This window comes from Apium graveolens, chromosome 9 (genome assembly GCF_009905375.1).
Source record: "Apium graveolens cultivar Ventura chromosome 9, ASM990537v1, whole genome shotgun sequence".
In the NCBI taxonomy this organism is placed as follows: domain Eukaryota; kingdom Viridiplantae; phylum Streptophyta; class Magnoliopsida; order Apiales; family Apiaceae; genus Apium; species Apium graveolens.
Genome location: NC_133655.1, coordinates 105407522 through 105432412, shown reverse-complemented (window position 1 = coordinate 105432412; position 24891 = coordinate 105407522). Strand labels below are relative to the sequence as shown.

At 36.8% G+C, this 24891-nt stretch overlaps 1 non-coding gene across 1 annotated transcript; it reads left to right on the top strand.

Annotated features, from left to right (window-relative positions):
• Positions 1–4414: 4414 nt before the first annotated feature.
• On the top strand, positions 4415–4521 carry LOC141687986 (small nucleolar RNA R71). Its single transcript, XR_012561458.1, has one exon. It is a non-coding gene; the product is annotated as a small nucleolar RNA R71 (small nucleolar RNA).
• The last annotated feature ends 20370 nt before the right edge of the window (positions 4522–24891 follow it).

The window sequence follows — 24891 nt, the reverse complement described above, 5'->3', positions numbered from 1 at the left end:
CACAGAGCGAGGAGTGCACGTAGAGTCGGTTACAGTGCCTGCCATAGTTACGGCAGAAGAGCAGTCACATGCTTCAGAGGGAAAATCTGACTCTCCGCCATCCTTAATAGAGTCATTTTCTCCCCTCCCAGATCAAACACCTCTGGCTCCCTCACGGGATTCTCCACTCGCAGATTTATCTGGAGAAAGTGGAGGGCAACTCAGTCAATCTATCCCTGACGCAATTCAGACATCTATTTCACATGAAATGATAGGTTTGACTGAGGATCGGGACTCGCGAATTCCCATTGCACCACCACTGACCTCTCTTGAAGAGGCTAGGGTGATTTTTACTGCAGGTACAGAAGAACAGCAACAGGAAGACTCCTCACGAGCAATTATATTGAGAGAAACACAAGCACGTGAGGTGAGTGAACCAAACACGAGTGAAATTCAGGTGAGAGCACACACAGACACAGATACTCAAAACCTGTTAGCTCAAATTGCTGCTCTAAAAGAAGAACTTGCTAAAAGCCAAGCTGAAGCTCAAGCATTCAAAGCACAAGTGGTTGAACGGTCTTCTTCTTCCACCTCTATCAACAATCAGCTGGCAATCATAAGGAATGACATCTCAGATCTCAAGACCACTGTAATACCAAAGCTCAATTCCATTCAGGACACTCCAACTTTATCAGCTGATGACATATCCAACTTCTGCTCTCTACATACAAGAATGACTTCTCTTGAAGACCTCGTTGAGATGAATCATTCACTGGACTCCTCAAGATTTCTAAAGATAGAGATGGGCATGGAACATCTCAATGAAGGGATGAAGCACCTATATTTCATGATCAAGAATTCTCATTGCCCTAATGAAGAATAAAGAACTTATTTTGAAGGACCGTCTGGTGGAGGATCAGGCTCTGGAGGTGATGGAGGTTCCAAAGGAAGGTAAGAAGAGGATCCCTCAACTAAGGGGGAGAAGAAAGGGAGTAGTGCCAAAGGGAAGGAAAAAGATACCTCTGCTGGAGACAAAGGAAAGGCTGATGATGTCTACTACAGTGGAGAACAGGATGACTTTGATATTTTTGACATTCCCACTGAACCAGTTCAGGAAGATAAAGATGGTTTATTTGAAGCTGAAGAGGAAAGTGATTTTGGAGAATGGGAAGAAGAAGCTCAAGTGGATCCTCTGTTTGAGAAAGAATTTCAGAAGGAGCAGTCAGAGATGAAAAGAAAAGAAGCTGAACTCAAGAAGGTCTCTCAGATCATTGACATGAGAAAAGACATTCAAAGAACAGAAACTCTTCAAAAGCAACGTCTTCATGACATTAAGGCTCAAGAAAGGAGAAGAGATGTCAGACTGAAGATTGGTGAAAAATGGGATGAAGCTAGGAGAGTACTTGATATGCCTCAGCTGAGCACTAATAATGATAGGCAGTTCTTACATCTTCTTGACAAGCTGGAAATCTCAAATCCTAACAATGACATGTACATGAATGCTATCAAGACTGAAGTCTCAAGGATCACAGCTGCTTTTGATAGATCCCTAAATGAGATGAGCATTTTTGTATATTGTCAGAGTGAAGGATCTTTCAAGGTGTCACTTCATTTATTTGAGAATCGTTCTTTGTCAGAGATTTGGGTTCTTTTAAACAAAGTCAAAAGAAGCTCAGAATTGAATGAAGTTCTTCGAGAAAGGCTTAAAGAGTTTGCCAGCAGGGCTAGTCCTCAAGTGGTCAACAATCCTCATCAGGTGAGATTCTTTAAGTCTGATTGTCTTCAAATCTGTCAGCTAGATGTACAATCTCTTAAAGACTACTCAGCTAAGCATCTGGTCTGGATGGAACATCATTTAAGAACTGCTGGATACTCATCCATGTTGAAGACTCAAGCTGCTGATTTGATTCAAGCTTATTGTGAAAAGAATATTAAAAGGTACAATCAGATCAAGAATAAGCTGAAGTCAATTGGAGTTCAACCAGTCAGACCAGCAAGCTCCACTTCAGAAAAGGATCATGTCTTTGACAAGGAATTGCTTCAAGATTTAGAAGAAGGTGAAGTCAGAAGAGAAGATAACTGAAGTCAATTAGCTCAAAACTCAATGTAATATGATTAGAGCTTTATGAATCAAGATAGTCTAATGTAGTTATATGTTCAGGCTAGAGGAACATCTATCTTGTATTCACTTGTAAATTTCATTTGGAATCTGGAAAATGTTAAATATAATCCAGAACTTTTCTGCTATTTACTTTGCATTACTGTTTATATCTTTTTCTTATTTGTTAGTTGAGTTATCCTCTAGGTATTTGTTGTTATTGTCTAACAAGCAAATAGGGGAAGATTGAAAGGCATATGTCATAGCCTATTCGTTTATTCGAGGATTTAACTCAACTCAAATAAGAATGTAATAAGTAAATAGTGGATCTATCATCAGAGAGATCTCACAAAGTAACATCTGTCAAAGGATAAAGAAACATTGTTCATCTGCAGACTTGAAGATTCACTGGAAGAAGTTCAAGAATTTGATCATGCCTCAGTGATATAAATCAAGATCGTGGATTTAATCAAGTGACAGAGATCTCGTCAGGGTATCATTTATTACAAGGATTTAATCAGAGTATCAAAGTCAAGACATGAAGAAACGTCACGGAAGTTAGTCACTCATGAACCAGACAGTACATCGAGTGTCAGCATTGAAGTGGCAGAATTGATTCATAAGTCTCAGTGATTTTCAGAAGATTGTCAGAAGAATGGATGCTGCTCAGGGTTAGTATTAATTCTCTATTAATTAATTAAGTCATATAATTTAATTAAGAAAATAAATTATATCTGCAAAGATTAATTTATTGATTAATTGAATTAAATTGATTAATTAATTTAGAATTAATATTGAGGATTTACAAGATTTTAATTGGTTTAAAATCTGCTTAAATTCAAAACAAGACAATTCATTTGAACTAGTATGACAATCGGTATGACAATTGATAGTCATACCGAAAGTCATGCCAATACATTTAATTGTCTTATTAGAATTTCTGTTTAGATTAAAATCTGTTATTAATTCAGCAAGACAATTTATTTGAATTAATATGACAATCGGTATGACAATCAATAGTCATACCGAAAGTCTTGCTAGTTCATTTTGATTGTCTTGCTAGTTGTAAATGTTGTCATACCGAAAGTCTTGCTGGCCAAAGAGATTGTCATGCCAGTACATTTTTCAGTTTGGTGTTTGATAAAAGCAGCAGAAGACTTTTGTTGATCAACCAACAGAATCCAATCAAACAGAACACAAAAGAGAAAAAGGAGCAGAAAACAAAAGCATAACATTTTATTTTTCATCTGCTTTTCTTCAAGATTAAATTTCTAGATTGTAAAGTTAAATCCAATCAACTAGAAATATTTATCTTGTTCTTGTGTATCAATCTAGCGGATTAAAATCCCTAGAACTTAATCTCAAATCGCATTTAGCATTTGATCTTTCAATTACAAAAATAGAAAAAGTTCATGTCGAATTTATTCTAGATTTGTAATAATTGATTTGAGATTAATCCCTTGTAACCGATACCGTAGTTGTAACACCTTTCAAGTTTAATAAAAGTTTTATTTAACTTGAATTTTGTTTCACAATTTTATTCCGCATTTTATTCGATTAAACGGTATTGTTTGCATTCAACCCCCCTTCTACAAACAAATTGGGACCTAACAGCCTGGCACTTTAGTATCACTGGGAAGTGTGCCAGGTTGACGATTGAGCACTGCATTGACTATTTGACCGATTTGATTTTCCAAGTAACTAAATGAAATCGCCTGACTCTTGCACAACAGCTTAAGTTCCTCAAAATCAGCACTAGAGGGTGGAGCTGCACCTCCTTGTTGAGGATATGATTGCCTTTGAGCATAATGCTGTGGTTGCTGGAATCCAGGTGGATTGAACTATTTACTTACACCTTGCTGATATGGTTGCTGAACAGCATTCTGACTATTACTCTAGCTGAAATTTGGATGATTTCTGTTGTTAGGATGATAAGTAGCTGGCACAGGCTGCTGCGGTCGCTGATAATTATTCACATACTGAACAGATTCATTAACAAGAGAACACTGATCCGTAGCATGAGAACCTGCATAAAGCTCACAGACCATAGCTATCTGATTGACTCCATATGTGGCTAGAGAATCGACCTTCATAGACAGCGCTTGGAGCTGCGCTGCAATAGCTGTAGCTGCATCGACTTCCAAAATACCTGCTACCTTCCCAGGCATCATCCTTTGAGTTGGGTTTTGATGCTCATTTGTAGCCATAGTCTCAATAAGATTATAAGCCTCAGTATAGCTTTTGGCCCACAAGGCGCCTCCAGCTGCTGCATCGAGCATGGGCCGAGATTGGGCCCCCAAACCATTATAGAAACCAGTGATCACCATCCAATCAGGCATTCCATGATGTGGACACTTTCTCAACATCTCCTTGTAGTGCTCCCAAGCTTCGCACATAGATTCTGTAGGTTGCTGCGCAAACTGAGTAAGAGCACTCCTCATAGCAGCAGTCTTTGCCATTGGATAAAACTTCACCAGAAACTTTTGTGCAAGATCTTGCCAAGTAGTGATAGACCCAGCTGGTTCAGAATGTAACCAGTCCTTAGCTTTATCCCTCAGTGAGAATGGGAAAAGCCTCAGCTTGATAGCCTCATCAGTCACACCATTATATTTGAAAGTATTACAGATCTCGACAAAATTCCTTATGTGCATGTTGGGGTCTTCAGTCGCAGCACCTCCAAAAGAAATAGAATTCTGCACCATTTGAATAGTGCCCGGCTTGATTTCAAAGTTATTGGCCTCAATAGCCGGGTGCATGATGCTAGATTGAATGTCATCAATTTTAGGCCGAGAAAAGTCCATAAGAGCTGGATTTGCCGGAACAATACGATCACCCATGATTACTGGCTCTTTCTGCTCACTTCCTGAATCCGAATCAAAATCTATCTTCTCCGAAATATCAAGAATTTCGTCTGTCTCCTCAGCCGTATCTAAAGTCCTCTTGCGAGTACGAGAACGTGTTTGCATAAGCGCTCGCTAAAGTACCTGAAACACAACCGGAAACAATAAGTAACACGTCTTAATCACTGAGTCCTAATGACCAATGATGGTAAGTACATAAACTAAACAAATACACCGAGTCCCCGGCAACGGCGCCAAAAACTTGTTAGGGCGAAAACACGCGCTAATAACACACACAAGTATACGCGTTCGCAAGTAATATAGAATACTTTCAAGTTCGTTCCCACAAAGACTCAAACTAATTATGTTCAATTACACTCACTCACCAATGTATGATTACTTCTCAATGTTAAGATAATAACACTTAGATTTGATTAACTAATTATTAACTACAATTAACTACTAGAATTAAGCACTTAATTAACACTTGAATTAACAATATTAAAACACTCATGAGATCACAACTTCATTACTACTTCCTTCAATAGTCATTGTTATTACCCTTAGCATGCAACCGTGATGATATTAATCGAATAACACTAAACTGATAAAAGCCAACTTTCATTGTACTAATACCATTCTACCAAACATCCACAAATAAGATAGAAGTTGAATAGGCATCAATTATGTTGAATCCCTATATGTCTACAGAAATTGACAACATAACGATTTAAGCACAAGTTATTCCTTTTGATTACACAGGGCGAATAAAACGGTTAGAGTTATCCACTAATCATGCATACTCTTACATGAACCTATGCTAGCATGGCAAGTTCTAAATCTCAAGATCCACCGTCGCTTCACAAGAGATTAACACCCTATCTTATATGTTCACGACGCACATAAGACGATTAAGCACAACCAATACTAGATATCATACAATCATCACACACTAAGGTATTAAACAACTAACTAAAGAATTTCATAGAAATCCGTTATGACCCCATGCTCACGATTAGCCCATGATAACACTCATCGTCATCATGCGTTCATATGAAAACATGATAATAACACACAAGAATAATAACTAAACTAATTATATTAAACCAGAGTACGTCACAAGAGTAAATAGGTTCAAAGCAAAGAAAACTAGCATCCAACGCTACAATGAAATAAAGAATCACAAGAAAATATGCTTCCTCTTCGTTGCGGTGTGCTAAAACGGTCTTCTTCCTTATCTCCTCGCTCTTCGATAAATACTACGATCCAACCTTTATGAAACGTCTCTAAAATCTACTTATATAGGAGTCCCATAAAGCCCAGCTAACTCAGAAGTTGGAAGTTAAACAGAATCAGGAGTCTAAAATAATAAATCTGATTTTCCGTCCCTGTGCGGCCACTCAGCATTCTTGAGCGGGCGCTCAGCTTCCAGAGCGGTCGCTCAGCAGAGCTGAGCGGGCGCTCAGACCCCTTCTGGAATCTATACTATTTTTCTCCCGTTTCTTCACTGCAATCTGCTCCTATCTTCCCGTTTACAATGCTAAACACATGCCAAGGCTTATTCTTGATGAAATCTCTCCCGAAATGTAATTAATACCCTAAAATGCACAAACACTAGAACATGCATCAAATACACAAAATACTTGATTTCAAGACATCAATTCAAGCCATTAAAAGACGTTCTAAGTGGTATAAAATGCCACTTATCAGTTTTACAAGGAGAAAGGTAATATTCGAAGTTCTAAAGAATAGAAATTTTGATAAAGGAAATATGACGTAATAATAATAATGCCAAGTGGGGCACGTATTAAACCATGAGAAAGTATGGATCGAACCAGTAAAGGTCGAAATTGTTTAAGGCAATTAGGGCCTAAGATAAAAGACGTTCTAAGTATGATCGAGAGTCAGTCGTGACATTGTTAACCTCTAAAGACCGAGGCAATAACTTATGGAAAAATGGTGATATTTTTTTCCTCACCAAAGCGTAAGGAAGTGCATTTTCGCACAAGTAGTGATTGGAAATGAGGTAAAACATTTAGTTGGAGATCGTTCAAAAGACTTTGATTATAAGGAACTATTACTATCAGGAAAGGCTAATGAGGTGGCCGACACTCTAAGTGTAAGAGAGCAATTATAGGCGCTTGTGCCAGAGGAATACAGTGATGATGGTTAAAGCTGTGAAGGTTGTATTATGGTGTGAAAGATTAACATTCCTTCTGATGATTGTGCGATACTCAACCGTAATAGTAGGTTGGTAAAGATTTAATTCATGTAATCGCCGTGAGCGGGCTATCTATCTTAGAAGGTCCTATCTTGAGATAAGCCAGGACCATGTTACGAAATGACTAAATGAACCTTTGAGCTGCATGTCTCCCAATAAAGACATATGGTTAATAATGGTATTAACCTGCTATCATTGCTTTTATTGAAACTCTTCTGAAATTTTATTTGCTTCATGTCATAAGTATGTCAAGTTCAGGAGTGTTCTTCATGAATCATGAATGGTGATTATGTTACCTTCTTAGAAGAATTTGATAAGGTAGGTATGGACTGTATGGTTAGATATTAAGACTTCATGAAAACAAATGACTACAGTAGGTCCGTGGTGGACTATAGTAATGCATCAATGATCCTTTGAATAATGAGATGATAACAACCGTGAGAGTTGTATTGTAATGGATGTTAAGATTGAGCACCACTAATCGGGTCGTGGTGATGTATAAGTTATCAATGATAGACTAATTAAGTCGATTATTTACCTATTGAATATTTATTCCTCCTTATCAGTAGAGAGTCGTATTACTATACGAGGAAGGTTGCAGTGCAAGCATAGAATTCTAGTAACGATGATGTCTAGAATGAAATCCCATATTCGATTTTCGATGTCGAGGGAGTTTCAAAGGTGATTGTTTATAAGCTCGAGCAAGAGCGACGGAATAGTAAATATTCAGGCACGTGAATTGCGATACGATAATACTGGATATTGATATAAATACTTATGCTTCATTCTCCTTTGATAAACCTCTATAGTTCAGAGGTAGATTCCAAGCCAGGTATTTTGTGGCAGTATATTTTTTTTATATAATGCTCTCAAATTCATTCTTTTCTCTCCTTTTCATTTTGTATAAGCTGAGAAGAACAACCCTTCCAGAAGGGGAGGTATTGCCGAATGACTATCTATCTGTGTGATGGAAGCCTAGTAGGATACCACATGTTGTTTAATTGCTTGTCAAGTACTAAAGGCTGGCCACCTTCTGTACTAACTATGCGATCTCTCAATAAATTCTTTTACTTCTATATGAAGGACCAAGCTTTCGAAGATGGAAGCAGCTAGAGATGAAGTGGTATCAGTACGGTGGTATTCCGAATCTAATACGTTCGTGATACTAAGATTGACGCGATTATTAAAAGGTTATAGAACGCTAACGAGCAAAAGTGTAACCAGTATAATATTAGGTTCAGAGGATAGTAACGATTATGAACTAGAAAAGAGTAGGTATTGAGAAGCAAAAGCTATAACGCTAGAAGCTATGATGAGAGTCTGTGCAATAGACTTGAAAGAATTTGGAATGATAACTTAACGTATATTGAGTTTTCTTACGACAATAGATCGTATGTCAGTATCGAGATGTCGCCTTATGAGATCCTTGAGGGAAGACAATGTCGATCTCCCTTATGTTAAGATGGAGTTGGAGAGCGCAAGATGCTCGGTCCAGCAGTGGTCCAAAGGACCAAAGATATAATAGATCTAATCAGAGGACGGCTGGGAGTAGCCCAAGATGGACATAAGAAGTATGTTGATTTGACAACGAAAGAACAAAGAGTATGAAGTAGGGGACCTATTATTGTTAAAGATATTCCCTTGGAAAGCCTTGAAAATGATTGATGAGGTTCGGAAAGAAAGGAAAGCTAAGTCCACAATTTGTTGGACCCTTGGATATATTAAGATGCATTGGGAAGTTATCAAATGAACTAGCCCTACCCCCGAACCTGCAACAAGTTCACAATAAGTTCCAAGTATCAATGTTAAGGAAGTATGATCCAGAGGCGAGACACATAGGGGAATATGAACCCGTAAACCTCCGACCAGACTTAACCTATGTGGAGCAACAAGTGCCTAGGAACATGGTTATCAACCTAGTCAGAGTTTTGTAATAGAATCATAATTTGGGAAAATTGACTTGAGCTAGAAAGTGCAATGCTAGAAAAGTATCCCCAACAGTTTTCTATCTGATTCCGGGATGAAATCCTTTTAAGGAGGGGAGACTGTAATAACCCCAAAAATTTTGGACTTTTTATAATCCTTATGAATAGTGAATTTGCTGATTAAGGAATTTTTTTATGCCACACTATGTAGGGGTTCTTTTATTGGTATTCCGAGATCATATTAGTACTCCATAAAGTATATGAGTGTATGTAAAGTTCGTCAGAATCCAAATTCGAACACTTTGATTTTTCCCGAAAATCCACTAGATACCGAAAGAATTGAGTATAAGGTAACATAATTAAAAAGATTTAAATTCAAGGATTATAAGAGAGGATCAAAAAAAGGAATAGAAAATATTGAGAAAGGTTTAGGGGAACCCAAGTAATAAGATCCCGGATATGATCCCTCAAACGACGAACGAGAACGAAAGTTAAGCGAACCGTATAACAGATAAGCGGTCATTAGCCAAGTAATTAAGATTTAATCAAAGAGGTTAGTGGATGATGATGTCATCACACCACAAGGAGAAGACATGTGTTAAAAGATGACACAATCATGATGACATAAGCATGACAAGTGGATAGGTTTTGTTGGTTGATTATTAGCCAAGTAAAATTTACCATGGTAAATCCTAAAAAGTAGCCAAGCCAAAAAGGGGAAGCAACCAACAAAAATGATAAATCAAAAAAAGAAGTTGACCTTGCTTTTCAAGAGAAAAGCTCTCGGCCTCTTTGCTTTCAAGGAAGAAGAAATTTGCAAACTCCAAGCTTCACTTCATAATCAAATCCAAGGTAATTATGTAAGCTTCCCTATGATTAGATAAGTATATACTAGGATTTTAAGCTTCTAATTCCTTGTAAATCTCTTCCAATAAATCAAAGAAGGAGATGGTGAATAGTAATTTCTTGAAACTAATTTTTTGTGTTCTTGATTTCTTTGTAAGATCAAACTTGTAAGAGGTTAGATCAAGGCTCCTTAAGGCCTCCTAGCTACTTATCACTCACCAAGGAAGGTAAAACCTCATACCCTAGCTTTACTTTTGAGTATTTAGGAGTGGTTTATGAGAAGCATGATTCTTGTTTGTTTAAACTTTGGTTGGATTTGTAGTGAGTTTGGGTTATGAATCTTGGTTATTGGTTAACGAATCTTAAGTATAGTTAGTAGCTCATGTTTGTGATTGAATGATTTTGAAAATCTTGAGGTTATGAACTGATGTGGTGAGGTTTAGATGAAGTTTGGTTGTATTGATGGTTATGAGTTTGTTTGTGGTTAATTGGAGTGGTATAAACATTGGTAATCGCGTAAATATAGCCGTCGTAATGCTCGTTTTCATTCAACTACTTGTTCTTAGTATTCGGGACAGAAATCTAACTGAGCAATCTGTAGCTTTGCAATTTTTAGCTAGATCATGTCGTAATCTTCGTTTTGATATGTGGTTCGCTTGGATCTGATATACGGTTTAGGAGAAACGACCGTTTTAAGTAACGGCGTTTCGCGAGCGAACCATTAACCCTCGCCTTACTTTGAAACCTTGGGTAAGGTCCTTAAATGACTAATTGGAGTATGAAACAATTATGTAAGATTAATTGGTCATTTGGTAGAGTATTCGCGAAAGAGTCGCCTTAAAAAGTTAAACGGTTAATTTTATTAAAATGGTGGAGTCGAGGATACTCGAGCGACTTATGTGAATCATTAAGCACAAAAGCGAACGTTAGGGTCCAATTGGTTAAAGTCTAGTTTCTTAAGCGACCGTGGTTTAATTCCGGATTATGTTATTTTTCATAGGTACCGGACCCACTCTAAGCTTAAGTCTACCCCGGAACGCTCAGACAAGTTTTCTACCTGTTATACAAGTTGCTGTGATGTAAATATATTGATGCATTATCTTGAGATAAGTGCATGACTGTTATTAGAAACTCTTGTGATATATTGTAGCATATTGATATGGTATATATATGCATGTTGTGAAATCTTGATATTCTATTATCAATTCAAATGCTTATAAACTGCATAATACCTATGCTAGAGATAAGCAGTAGTTGCGTATACCCTTAGTATAGGGGACCCGAAGGTGAACATTTTTCTAAATCGGGAGTCGATGTTCCCGAGTATAATATATATATTTATTTATATATATATATAGTTTTCTATAACTATTAATCGAATAAGGTATATTCGACAGTTTTAAATAATAATCAAACTTATTTTTGATTATTCAAATAAAGAACGTACTTTCGTATAAGTATATCTTTTGTTATTTATTATTCATTTCAAGTATGAGTTTTTAAAACTTCTACTTCAATTATTTTTATAAAGATTATCCTTTATGGGAATATTATTTAAATAATAATATTCAGATATTTTCTAACATATTGGGAATGATTTATTTTATTAAATCATCATTACTCTAAACATTCTTTAAAATGTTTTCGAATCTTCAAAATGATTTTAAAAGTTAGAGCGGATCCCAAAACTCATTTTTAGATTTAAGATCTTCCTTTCGAAGGAGATTTAAATACTCGCTCAAAACCTAAGGGATCCGGCTCCGTGGTGTATTTTTGGAGCAACGAAGTTGCTAACTTGATAAAAGAGTTTGATTACTTGCCCAACATTCGATAAGTAAGTGCAATCGAAATGCATCGACATAAGCAACATGGGCTCAGTGGGGGTCCATGAAAGTGTAAGTGGCTCAGTGGGAGTCCATCAATGCGTAAGTGGCTGAGTGGCAGTCCAGCATAAGGTCCTAATACGGCTAGGGTGATGACCAGTGGGGGATTCATCCATCTACTAGTAGAAAAGGTGACTTAATTGGTATCTTTTCCTGATAAGCAAGATATCAGGTTTATGCCAAAGTTTCTTCTTTCCAAAATTCTTGGGAATGACAACTCTGCTTATACTTCCATAGCAGAAGAGTGTATGAAATGTATATATATATATATATATATATATATATATATCGGGACTTAATGAAGTATCTCGTAACTTCATTTCTTTTGAATGATATTTTAAAGATTGATTATATTCAAGTCTTATCTTGTAGTCTCATGTATGTGGTGAACTTTTGAAACTGATTACACCCTGAACGGTGGTAGTTCAAGTAGTATTCGGAAAAGATATAAGCATATTGGAGTATCTTGTGACTTCATCTTTTCAACTTATATCTAGTTAATGATTATCTTATGCATGACAAAGATTTTTAGAAAAACGTTGAGACAAGGTTAGATATATGAGATCACCTTGCAATGATATTTTATACAGTTATAAACTGGAACTTTGTATATATTATACATGTCAAAGGTTTTCAAAGATTTTGAGAAGTATATATGTATATATATACTGAATATTCTGCGACTTCGTCACATTAAGATATCAAACTTGGTTCATTTCTTCTCGACCAAGACTTTCATGAGTACTATGAGAATGCTCATATATTGTTAATTATTATATATATTATTTCGGTGGGCTTGTTGCTCACCCTTGCTTTCTTCTTTCATCGCACAACAACAGATAGACAAGATGAACAGGACCAAGCTCCCAATTCGCAAGCGGTTAGGAAACATTCCACAGTTTCCTGGAGGCGTTGATGCCACGGTTGCCGAGGTAGGAACTACCAATAGGCTAGATTTTCAACTGTTGATGTACCAGACTTATGTATATTATGAATTGTAATAATGGCAAGGAATATAAAAATTTATTCAGAAACCCCTTTTAAGGTGTAATGACTTATAATTGTGGAATAAAAAGACTTGTGTTATTTTGGTATTCATCTCTAAGAATATAACTTGGGGTGTGTGTGTATATTGTGGGGTCACTGTACGCAGTAATTGGTTGTTTATTTAGATTAAATGTTGTTAAGGGAAATGGAACTCATGACAACCCAGATCCCCGACCCCGAATTTGGGGGTGTTACATACACATATACACACTTATATATATATACACTTAAATTCTACTAATTATAAATAATATATGCACCATATAAACCACATAACACATAGCAAGAAATAACATGGCAATTTATTACTTAGTTAATAGTACACAACTAGACTCTATTTACGACCTTAGTCACTTAGCATTCAATCACATACATACAATTATCATGACCAATACTCCTAATCCTCCTTAACAGACCTGAACTCAACCTAAATTTAGTAAGACACACTTATGCCTCACCTCAAATGACTCACAAATGCAATGCATACTACTAAACTTTACCAAATGCACACCTTGGCACCAATTGTGTGCCTTGGAAAATATATGAAGTTCTACCCTATGCCTTTGCTATATTATGACTCCTATGACTTATTATGACTTTAACATAACTTTAACAATTGGTTTGAAATAAAGGCCTCACTTAAAAGACACACAAATGCAATGCACCTCTCTAAAGCTTCTAAAGGCAACTCTAATGTTGACTCTCGGGTGTTTTGGTGGAAATAAGGTATCTCCACCTTAGGACTTCACTCCAAACCAACTCTAAAAGGTTATTAAGACTCTAAAATGACTCTCAAAGTTGGAATGACTCAAAGGCAAATAAAAGTTCCTTCTTCATTCTGCTTGACTTGAAGGCCCATAAAATAGTTAAGTTCTCCCATCATACTCATTTGATATCTTGACTGCATCAGCTTGGAAAACTTCTTACAAAGTCTGTCATTGGTAGAACCAAAAATGATATCATCAACATATATTTGCACCAAAAGTAAGTCCTTTCCATGGTTGAGGTAGAACAGTGTTTTGTCAATAGTCCCTCTGTTAAATCCACTTTCCAGAAGAAACTGAGCTAAAGTCTCATACCATGCTCTTAGAGCTTGCTTAAGGCCATAAAGTGCTTTATCAAGCCTGTAAACAAGATTAGAAAATTTGGGATCTACAAAGCCCGGAGGTTGTTCAACATATACTTCCTCTTCCAATTCTCCATTAAGAAAATCACTTTTCATATCCATTTGAAAGACTTTAAACTTCTTGTGAGCAGCATAAGCTAAAAATATCCTTATGGCTTCCAATCTAGCAACTGGTGCAAATGTTTCATCATAATCAATTCCCTCATGTTGAGAGTATCCTTTTGCAACCAGCCTTGCTTTATTCCTTGTAATTATACCATCACTGTCAATTTTATTTCTGAACGCCCACTTTGTACCAACAACAGACCTAGTCTTTGGTCTTGGTACTAGGGTCTAGACTTTATCTCTTTCAAATTCATTTAACTCTTCCTGCATTGCTTGCACCCAATCAACATCTTGAAGAGCTTCTTCCACTTTCTTTGGTTCAGTCTAGGAAAGAAAATAATGATAGAGATATTCATTCGATGTAGCTGTTCTAGTTCTGACACCTGCATCAGGATTTCCAATAATTAAGTCAGGTGTATGTGCTTTAGTCCACTTCCTTGCAGATGGAAGGTTATCTTTAGAACTGGATGCTCCCCCATGATCCATGCTGTCTCCATCAACATTTTCTGATGCTCCCCCTGAAATTATGCTCTATGAGTTGGATCCTTCAGTATTTGAGTTTCCAGAAATATCAGAACATGAGTTTCAAGAATTATCAGAACTTGACCCATCAGAACTTGACGAATCAGAACTTGAAGAGCCTGTAGTAGATTCTGATGCTTCTTGAGATGTGGTCGGATCTTCAGTATGCTCCCCCTGCACAGGTGCATCTTGCTTTGGCGTAGTCACCACAGTTTCAATAACATCAGAGTTTAATCCATCAGAGTTTGTAGTATTAGGATTTAGACTGCCGGGATTTACAGAATCAGAATTTAACACTTCATTTTCGAATCACAGCTGATCATGATCATTGAAATCTTCAAGTCCAGTAATCTTCTTATCATCAAAAGAGACATTGATAGATTCCATGACAACCCTTGTTCTTAAATTGTAGACTTTGAAGGCTTTTGTGGAAAGTGGATATCCAACAAAAATTCCTTCATCAGCTTTTAGATCAAATTTGGATAGCTGTTCAGGATGAGTCTTAAGAACAAAACACTTGCATCCAAATACATGAAAGTACTTCAGATTTGGCTTCTTTTTCTTCACCATCTCATATGGTGTTTTTCCATGCTTGTTGATAAATGTAGCATTCTGAGTAAAACAAGCAGTCTGCACAGCTTCAACCCAAAAGTAAGTTGGTAGCTTTACTTCATTAAGCATAGTTTGTGCAGCTTCAATAAGAGTTCTATTCTTTCTTTCAACAACTCCATTTTGCTGTGGAGTTCCAGGAGCAAAAAATTCCTGCGTTATTCCATGGTTTTTGCAGAACTCTTCCATGATCAAATTCTTGAACTCAGTGCCATTATCACTTCTTATGATCTTCACAGAATCTTTGACCAATTTATCCAGTTGCTTGACATGATCAATCAAGATAGATGCAGTTTCACTTTTTGTGTGCAAGAAATACACCCATGTGTATCTGGTGAACTCATCCACTATGACCATAGCATATTTCTTCTTTGCAATAGACATGACATTCACTGGACCAAATAGATCAACATGTAGTAGGTGATAAGGCTCAAGAATTAATGATTCCGTCTTGCTCTTGAATGAAGATTTTCTTTATTTTGCCTTCTGACATGAATCACAAAGGCCATCAGGAGCAAATACTGATTTTGGCAGTCCTCTCACAAGATCTTTCTTGACTAGTTCATTTATATTGTTAAAATTTAAATGAGAGTGTTTCTTGTGCCAATCTCAGCTTTCTTCAATTGATACTATACTTAACAGAAAGATTGCAGAACCATCAGTATTTGTTGAAAGTTTGGCTTCATAAATGTTACCATGCCTGTATCCTTTCAAAACAACTTTGCCTGTAGATTTGCTTACAACTTTACAGTGTTCTTCAAAGAAATCCACATGATAACCTCTGTCACAGATTTGACTAACACTCAGTAGATTGTGTTTAAGTCCTGAGACCAGAGCTACTTTTTTAATGATGACATTCCCAAGATTGATATTGCCGTATCCCAGAGTTTTTCCAATGTTGCCATCTCCATAAGAAACACCTGGGCCAGCTTTCTCCACAAAGTCTGATAGCAGGGCTTTATTTCCAGTCATACATCCTGAACATCCACTGTCCAGAACTAGGATGTTCTTCCTATTGCCCTGCAATCACAAAGACCACTAATGATTAGTTTTAAGGACCCAGACTTGCTTGGATCCTTTGGCCTTATTAAGTTTGTTAACATTTGCAGCGGATTTAGCATCAGAGTGTATGTTAACAGTTTTCTTTTCAGAATTTGCAATATCAGACTTTACATCAGAACTTACACTAGAAGGAATAATGCTAACTTTCTTTACATAAGGTTTTATATGATAATAATCATAGTACAAACTATGATATTCCTTATATGTATAAATGGAATGCCATAAACTACCATAATGAAAACAAGGATTTTGTGGCTTATATCTAACAAACTGACTCTTAACTCCTGACTTTGAGGGTAAGGAGTTTATGTTCTTATTCTTCCTGCAAAAAGAAGCCAGGTGGTTAGAATTTCCACAATTATGACATATTTTTCTAGGAGCATTAGGAAGAGGCTTATAATTGTTACTTTTGTTCACACCTTCCTTTTCATTCCTATTTTTCCTAGGTAGCTTATGCTTAAGCTGATTCTTGGTCATTAATCCTATGTTAACTTCAGTTGGCTTATCCTGTTTAGGTTTGTCAGAAGTTAATTTCTCCTTAACTTCTGATTTCTCAATATCAGACTTTGCAGTTACAAACTTAACAGGATTTACCTTTGGTTTTTGTTTAACAACTATAGGCTCAGTTTCTATAGTTCCTTTACTGTTCTTATCATCTCCATAACCTAAGCCCTCTTTCCAGTTTCCACTACTAAGAATATCTTGAGTTGTTCTACCAGAGTTAGTCCAAGTCCTGATAATCTCTCTTTCCTTTTCTAACTCAGTTTTTAGAGATTCATTCATTTTTAGCACTTTCATTCCTAACATAATAGGCATCATCTCTATCTTTTTGAGTTTGATGGAACATGACTAACTCTTTTTCTAAATAATCATTCCTCTTTTTATAAGCAAGATTTTCAGAAGTTAATCTTTCACATGTTAAAGTTTGATCTTTATAACTAATGAACATGGTTTTAAGATATCTTCTCAACTCAGTAATATCATCAGTATGAAGGGCATAAGTAGTTTGAGGTACCTTTAAGTCAGCAGTATCATAACTGCTATCAACATTTGCCATCAAGGCATAGTTTTCCTCATCCTCAGAATCTGAAGCATCTGACCAGCTTTTCTTCTTTGTGATAAGAGCCTTGCCTTTGTCACTCTTCCCTTTTCTGCAATCAGGAGATATGTGGCCTTTCTCACCACAGTTGTAGCATTTAACATTTGAGTAATCTCCTTTGTCAGACTTTCCTCCTTTGCCTTCAGATATTCTGAAACCTTTCTTATCAGAACTTGCACCTTTCCTGGAAAACTTATTTCCTCTCCTGAATTTTCTGTATGCAATCTTTGTGATTCCTTTCACCATAAGAGCACACAACTTTATCATCTCTTCATCAGGGTCCATCTCAGGTATATTTTCAGTTTCTGAGTCATCATCACTATCAGAACTTGATGACTCAGTATCAGACTTTGTGATGAGAGCTTTTCCCTTGCCTTTCTTTGAGGCAACAACTTTGGGACTTTCCTCCTCAGCCATAAAGGCAACTGTCCTTGACTTTCTTCCATTCCTCTTGCTTCTTTGTTCCATCTCAAGTTCATGAGTCTTGAGCATCCCATAAATTTCATCAAGAGTTGTTTCATCAAGATTATAGTTGTCTCTTATTATTGTGGCCTTCAAATCCCATCTTTCAGGAAGAGCTAACATGAATTTAAGATTTGAATCTTCAATATCATACTCTTTGTCAACTAGTGACAAATCATTCAAGAGTTTGCCAAATCTGTCATATAAATCAGTTAATGACTCATCAGGCTTTGAGTCAAAGTGCTCATACTCTTGAGTGAGTATCGTCTTCCTATTCTTCTTGATTGAATCAGTTCCCTGACACCTTGTTTCCAAAGCATCCCATATCTCTTTTGCAGTCTTGCATTGAATTACCCTGTTTGACATGACATTATCAATGGCACTATGCATCAAGTGTCTTACCTTTGCATCCTTCGCAATCGATAAGATATCTTCAGCAGTGTAATCACTATTCTCCTTTCGTACAGACTTTGCTGGCTGACCTGCAACTTCCACAGAGAGTTTGGCTGGCATATGTGGTCCTTCATTAATCCTGTCGAGATATTTTGGATCTGTAGCTTCCAGAAACATAGCCATCTTCTCTTTCCATATGGAATACTCAGAAGGTTTCAACATAGGAACTCTTATAGTCTCATATCGACTATGGGTTATGGTTTTTGGAGGTTCTTCAGTTTTGGTGGGCTTGGTTGGAGTTTCTTCTTTAGACATGATTGTTTATGGATCTTAAACTGTTTGTGTGTTAACAGATAGCTCTGATACCACATGTTAGGTCACACACACTGTAGAAGGGGGTTGAATACAGTGTTTACTACAATCAAATCGAATATAAGAACTCAAGTAATAGAAAACAGACTTTATTCAACACAATAAACTCTGTTACAATATGGAACTGTCCTCTCTCAGTGATGAACAAATTATCACGAGAGCTGCTAGGGTTACATTGAATAATAACTTCGATTAAGATAACACATATAGTGTAAACCCTATGTCTGTGTTTATATACTACACAGTTACAAGATAATGTTCTAATTGATATGAAATATAATTCTACTTCCTAAAATATATCAACTAGTTATCTTTTCTTCCAAGTATTCTATTCTTCATAGAATTCTTTCTTCATGCATATTTCATCTTGTATTTGTCTTGATCTTCTTTCCTTTCAATCAGCCGCCTGCCTTATCTGAAAGTCTCCTTAAGTCCTGATATTATCTCCTAATAAATATCTTCTGATATCTTAAGTTCTGATATCTTAAGTCATGACTTCAGTATAAGTACTGATTTCCAGTTAAGTACTGATTTGTCCTGTTAAGTAAGATCTGAAAACTTAAACACAAATCATATTAGCCATGACATCACAAATATCTGTAACAGAGAGAAAAAACTTACATCCTGTATTATATAATATAGTATTACACAAAAAGTTATCCCGAGTCCATTGCTGACCGAGGGCCACGCAAAAGTCATACATCTTCGCAAGAGCATCTCCCCCGAGCCGCTGAGTAGGGAACCTGTTCGTTTTAATTGCATTCTTGTATAATGGCATAAATTCTAGGTCCCCACCCCGAAAAAAGATAAACTCCTGATGCCATCCCCGGAGAGAATTTAACATAAAAACTGGGGACTTTCTGGTATAAATTGGAAACCCACACTCATTCATGTTGAATGTGAATTCATAGAGAGGGAAGTTTGTGGATTTCTTGATTTTAAAGAGATGATGGAAAATCTTGAAGGTTGGTAGGTATTTCTTCATATGACAACACCCCTGGAACCAAGAGATCCATTTAACAGAGTTCGAGGCAAGTAGGGTGAATGGAATACCGTACACATCCTGACATAGTAATTTGGTAAACTGGTGAAGGTTAGGTCTCATACCGCTGAGGTACTCTAGAGGAATCCCGACCCAACCACCCGCGGGCCTATGGTATACACGCTCGTGAGGTTCAGGCCACCTCCACTCTAAACCATCCCCGGAGTGAAAAAGGCCTTAAGGACATCATCTACTTGCCCATCTGTATACTTCCTAAGCTCGGGGTGAACAGGGTCATGAGCATAACCCGTACTTGGGGCGTTAAAGAAAAGCTCATCCATACGGGCCTGGTCATATTATTCCCTACCCAAGGATCTATAAGCATCAGAAAGGTCCCAAAAGTAAAATTCAAGAGGAGGGCTATTATGCCGACACTATGCAAAGTAGTGATCTATATATATACCCAAGACACATCCCTACGGGCTAACGTCTGCCCGGGGTGCAATAATTAGGTGGGGAGTTCGCTAACTACAGGTCTCACATAACGGGGAGGCATGCTATCAGTTTTTGAGGAAGAATCACTAGATGATAATTTAGGCAAGCCTATGAATTCGGGACGCACAGATCTAAGGTTAAGGCTAGCTAATTGTTTAAATATCCTATCAACCATACAAGTTCTCAGAATCTATGCCATATTTGGATACAAAAAATACAAAATAGAAAATAAAACACTCAAAAATAATAGCTACGAAATCAAAACAACCAAAATATACGTTACCATCACATACTTGAATCCATATTGATATTTTAATTTGAACAGAGCCATATTTCGTGAAAATGAGATGAGAAACTGAGTAGATTTGACGGAAATGGAGTTTTCGGTGGATCCCCAAAAGGGTTAGTACACAGTTTTTTCTCCAATACAGAGTCCGAATGTATTATGGATATTTTCACATACTTGAATCCATATTGATACTTTAATTTGAACCGAGGCATATTTCATGAAAATCGGACGAGAAAATTAGTAGATTTGACGGAAATGGAGTTTTCGGTGGATCCCCAAAGGGGTTAGTACATAGTTTTTTCTCCAATACAGAGTCCGGACGTATTATGGATATTTTCACATACTTGAATCCTTATTGATATTTTAATTTGATCCGAGGCATATTTCGTGAAAATCAGACAAGAAAATGAGTAGATTTGAGGGAAATGGACTTTTCGGTGGACTAAGTACACCAGAAATTTGTTAAAAAAGTTTGGAATGCAAGATTGTTCAAGTGCATCCACTCCTATGGCCACTGCAACAAAGTTGGATAAGGATACTGGTAAATCAGTAGATATTACTGATTACAGAGGTATGATTGGATCTCTACTCTATCTAACTACAAGTAGACCTGATATCATGTATGCTACCTATCTTTGTGCAAGATTTCAAGCAGATCCAAGAGAACCTCACTTAACAGCTGTGAAAAGAATTTTCAAGTACCTTAAGGGTACAGCTGATCTGGGATTGTGGTATCCTAGAGAATTAGACTTTAAGCTAATAGGTTACTCGGATGCAGATTTTGCAGGATGCAAAATTAACAGGAAAAATACAAGTGGAAGCTGCCAATTTCTTGGAGGCAGATTGTTTCTTGGTTTAGCAAGAAACAGAAGTCAATTTCCACATCAACTGCAGAAGCAGAATACATTGCTGTAGGAAGCTGTTGTGCACAGATTCTTTGGATGAAGAATCAGTTACTGGATTATGGGTTAGAATTTTCTAAAATCCCTATTTACTGTGATAATCAAAGTGTTATTGCTATGACAGGTAATTCAGTTTAACACTCAATGACAAAGCACATCAGCATTAGGTACCACTTCATAAGGGAACATGTGGATGAAGGTACAGTGGAATTGCATTTTGTTCCAACAGATCAACAACTAGCAGATATCTTCACAAAACCACTATGTGAAGTTACTTTTACAAGATTGGTAAATGAACTTGGAATGGTTTCAGGTTCTTTCTCTAACTACTTAGTTTATGTTCTGATACATCAGACTTTATGATCAGTATTTACAGATATTACTATCTTTGTGTATTCTGTGCTTAAATTGAAATTTGCTTAAGTGCTGATTGTTGTCTGATGTGAATTCTAAACTCTGATAGTGATATGAATGTTTATGTGACTATTCAATCCAATGAGGATAACTATGCTAGATGCTGACCTAGTAGTCTTTAATATACTAAAGATCCCTTGTTTGAAGTAATTGTTTATGTGGAAATCTTTTAACACAAGCAAATTCTGATATTGAGCTTAGTTGAAGTTTACTTTGTGTATCTTATTACTAAGTCAAAAACTAGAATAGTGCTTCTTATCTGTTAAGCTCTGATGTTAGTAAATCTGATGGATGTACTAAGTGCTGATAAGCCTCGCTTATCAAAAGAAAAGAAAAGAAATAAAAATCAGGTACTCCTTTGAGATCTAGAGTAAAAATATGGAAGGGAAGACCCAAGTGTATTGCTGGTATTAAGTAATATGCATTAGAAAAGAAAAATAAAATGTTCTTGATGACTTTTCACACTCTATGATTACTGGAGAAATACTCTGATAGCGGCATAAATTCTGATAAGCAGTCGTGACTCACTTACACTGAGAAGCCATTGTAAAATGGAATTTCAAAAGATTCATAAAATGAGCACAAAACAGTTGAGGTGGACTCATGCATGAACTCATTCTATAGTAGACCTCAGAATAATGACAGATTTTGAGCAAAGTTCTTAGTTATGCCTTATTTCTAAGATGTACTGAAGTGAATCAGACTTTACTCTGTGTTTGATATTTAGCTTAATGCACACACATACACTCCATATGAATGATGAAAATTACTGTGGTGATAAATGTTATTTTAGATGAACAGTTTATGTGTCAGATTGCATAAATTCTGAGGACAAGTTCTGATGGAAGTTCTGATGATTAAGTTCTGATGAAACCATATCAGTATTTGTGTTAAGAATTACAGGAATAAACATTCACTTTTCGAGTTAAGGAGCCATATTCTGATGACTTTTAAATCCTGATAATAATCAAGTTCTGATGCTGGCGTGGCAGTATTTATTTACTTGGTTTATTTTTGGTCATTACTCGAACGATAATATTTTTACAGAATATTGGTTTATGTGAGATAAAATAGTCATAATCATTATGGGTTAGTGGTTAGCATGTATGTCTTGAAAACCTGCATGCGTACAGTAATTGTTATTATATCCCGTGCCCATTAACTCTTGTTCTAACCGTTTACTGACTGTTCACATGGTGCCAGGTGTAAAGTGTATCCCATGCTTCAAAAATACAATTGTTGAGTGGAGAGAGTATATATATGAGAGATAAAAGATTTTCTAATCTTTTACTTACTTTTCTATTCTAAATCTCTTTTACTTTCTCTCTCCCTCTCTCTTTTATTTTCTGAAGTTGTTTTTCTCTCAGGACTTTTTACAAACACTTTGCAAACATACTCTTATTCACTTAATTTCTTACAGAGATGGCACCAAAAGACATAATTTTCAATGGGGCTAAGTTTTTTCCTAATAACTTCTCCGCTATTCTTAACAAGTCAGAAGCCCCATCAGAACTTCACTTCATTCAGGACTTTCTTGCTAGTTCTGATATTGGGTACGCTCTGACCGAACCGAATGAAGTCTCTGGTACTCAAGTGCTGGAGTTCTGGAGAAGCGGAGTATATGATGATGGTGGTGCTCAAGGGTCTTCAAGTATAATTTTTTCATCAGGGGAGGATGAGCATGTTGTGACATTGGGCACGGTTCGACAAGCACTGCAGCTGCCTGAGAACTGTGTTTATTCTACTATTGAGGAGCCAGTTCTTCAAAACATGATGGCCAGTCTGGGGTATGAGAGGACATTGGCAAAGCTGGGTCAGTTGAAGAGATCTTACATAAGGAGGGAATGGAGTTTCTTCTTTGACTGCAAAGCCAAGGCTTTTGCAAACAAATGTTCTAATTTCGATGCAATCCCCATATTCAGCCAACAAATCAGGTATGCTCTCATTAACAAAACTGATTTTGATTATGCAAGTGCTGTCTTAGGTTTTATTGGGGATAGAATGACAGAAGACAGAAATACTGTTTACTTTGCTAGATTCTGTCAGTTTATCTATAGTTTTTGTTGTGATGATAAGCCCCAGTCAGCTAGTGAATTAATTTCATCATTCAGACTAGCTAAAAGAGCTTTTAATGACTTATTATCTACTGCTAATAAGAAGGCCGTGTTAAGACCCCTCCTAGTTCCTTTATCTGTCAAACAAGCCTTAATAACCTATGATCCAGTTAAATATATTGAACTACATCCTGATGTCCAACCATCAGAACCTCATCCATCAGCACCTACCACCTCTACACAAACATCTCAAACTTCTCCACCTCAAGCTTAGCACATCAAGTGAAGCCTTCATCTTCAAGACCAAAGAGGACAAAGAATGTACCTCAGTCTCAACAGAAGAGGAGGAGAATGATTCTGAGAGATGAGTCAGATACTGAGGGATACGTTCAAACATCAGAACCTGTTATTGTAGAAGCTGAGAAGGTTTCTTCTCAGAAAGATACTGTAACTGGGAGTTCTAGGCCCCTCAAAAGGCTTAGAAAGTTAAATTCTGATGATAAAGCTCCTACAGTGTCTCCACCGTTGAAGAAATTAAAGAAACAGAGAGCTCACAGGGACATAGTTGAGTCAGATTCAGAAGATGTGGAAGCAGCTAAGGAAGGGGGTCAGGAATCTCTAATCCCAACAGAACCAGTTGTTCTTGAATCACTTCCTTCTGCACAACCAGAAACTGCTCAAGACAAAGTACCTACACCTTCTATGTTACCTATAGTTGATCCAGTACATACTGAAGAACCAGGTACAAGTGCTGAAATTGATATTCATAACTTGATTGTGCCTGAGGTTTTGTACTTGGAAGCTCCACCAATTTAACTCACTCCACCAACAACATCAATTTTGGATGTTGATCAGAACCTAGCTGCAGATTATAATTTAGAGGATGATGTTGAAGCCTTTATAGCCTCACATACTGCTATTTTATCAGAGGATGCTGATACTGCAGGATCTGCAAGTTCTGATGCTGCCAATGAGGAAACTACAGGTGAAGCTGCTACTAATCTAGATGCTGATGCAGCTGGTCCATCAGCACATGCACCTCAACAAATAGTTAATAAAGCTGATCTAATCAAGAAGTTTGTTAGAGGGGAAGCACTAGTACCTTGGAGTGAAACTCCTAGAGGAAAGGAGTGGACTAAGGAATGGAACACAGTTAGTTTTGTTCC